The following is a 2,146-nucleotide window of genomic DNA, read 5'->3' as shown; positions in this document are numbered from 1 at the left end:
AGATCACTATCATCTGGCAGGCATCGCCTATTATTTGAAAATTTTACATTCATGGAGCTGTTTTCTACTCCTCTATCTTTTCAGTTTCTTAGACTCCACTTCCCAGTCTTATTCTCTTCTCTATCTCAGTCACTTGTGGACACATCCTAGGCCATGTCTCTATCCATAACCTCAGACATGTCTGTATCCATTCTGTGTGTGTGTGTCTGTCTCTCTGTCTCTCTGTCATTCTCCCTATCTCTGTCTCTGCCTCTCTCTCTGTCTCTCTGTCACTCTCTTACTCTCTGTGTATCTGTCTCTCTGCCTCTGTGTGTCTGTCTCTCTCTGTCTCTATCTCTCTGTGCCTCTCTGCCACTCTCTTATTCTCTGTGTATCTGTCTGTGTGTGTGTCTGTCTCTCTTTTTCTCATACATACATGTGCACACACACACACTCACATTCAGCACACTTAGCTGTCATGAATCATCAATTCTTCCCACCACACACCTTCAGCCTTATTGTTCTCTCTCCCTATAACCATTTGTGATATTAATCCTGTTGCTGGATTGTAGGTGGAGAAAAACACATACACATGCCAACTAGTCTTGATTTAAAATGTCGATAGCCAAGGACAAGTAGGCCAATGCTGACTCACATCCTACACTGTCTATTCTCACTGTAGACATCTTCCCTTCTCTACATAATTGCTTCACTACCCTGCTTCCTACTCCAGAATCCGTCTTCACTGTGAGCATCCACATGACTCAACCACAACAGTAACCATGGCTGCAACCTGACTCTTCTCCTATTACGGTGGAATGAAGCACACATGTTCCTAGCCAATCTACATCTGGCTCCTTTCTATCCTAGTTGTACATGTGACCACATAATTCTTTCACCTACCCAAGGGTCTGACTCTACAAAACGTGTTCTTTCCCCTAAGTCATCAAATGTTTTCTTACTACCAAATCATGGGTATACTATTTTTAAAATTTCTCTATTTCCCACCAGAGTTACCCTCCCATTTCAAAGCTCCCTTCATGAAAGCCTTTTAAAGAAAATATATGTACTGTTTCCAGAAGGATTCTGTCCTGACCTACCACCTCTGTTAATCCTGTTTAAGTCAAATCTATGGATCTCAGATCTATTGGTCAACAATCAGACTTCAAGCTTTCCAATATTTCAACTCCCTTTGATCCACTAATCACAACTTCCTTCTATAGATGCTCTTCCTTTAATTTGAGGAAGCCCTCTTTTTCTCTTCTCTCTGTTTCCATCTGTTTCTGTTTCTCTCTGTGTCTCTGTATATATCGATTTTATTTATCTTAACTTTTTATGCATGAGTATTTGCCTGCATGTATGTATGTGCACCATATCTGTGTCTGGCACCTTTGGAGGTCAGGAGAAAGTTCTGAATCCCCTGGAACTTGAGTCACACATGATTGTGAGCTGCTATGTGGGTGCTGGGCTGGGACTTCTGCAAGAGCAGCAAGTGCTCTTAACTACTGAGACATCTCTTCAGCCCCAACACTGCTCCCTCTCCCTCTCTCTCTCTCCCTCCCCTCCCTGTCCCTGTCCCTCTCCCTCTCTCCCTCCCCTCCCCGTCCCTCTCCCTCTTCTATCCATCTCCTTCTTCCTGTCTCTGTCCCTCTCCCTTCCCCACACCTCTTCCTATCTCACCAGTAGATGAACTTCCTTTATAGAAATGTACTTTGGAGGGGCTGGAAAGATGGCTCAGCGGTTAAGAGCACAGACTTCTCTTCCAGAGGTCCTGAGTTCAATTCCCAGCAACCACATGGTGGCTCACAACCATCTGTAGTGGAATCTGATTCCTTCTTCTGGTGTGTCTGAAGACAGCTACAGTGTACTCATATACATAAAATAAATAAATAAATCTTTAAAAAAAAAGAAAGAGAGAAAGAAAGAAAGGGAGAGAGAGAGAGAGAGAGAGAGAGAAAGGAAGAAAGAAAGACATGTGTACTCTGGAACTCCAGTCAACAGATGTCTCTCTCCCCATCTTTCCCTACTTACTCTTATTCTTCTATGATTCCATAGCCTGTAGCTTTTAACTTTATGTATACATTAACAATGCCAACATATATTTCCTCAATCCCTGACATTTCTTACTTTTAAGATATTAACTTTCAGACATTCCTCTGCAATGCCC

Source organism: Mastomys coucha, unplaced genomic scaffold (genome assembly GCF_008632895.1).
Source record: "Mastomys coucha isolate ucsf_1 unplaced genomic scaffold, UCSF_Mcou_1 pScaffold9, whole genome shotgun sequence".
Taxonomy (NCBI): Eukaryota; Metazoa; Chordata; class Mammalia; order Rodentia; family Muridae; genus Mastomys; species Mastomys coucha.
The sequence above is the reverse complement of the archived record's forward strand: the minus strand, read 5'-3'. Positions refer to the sequence as shown.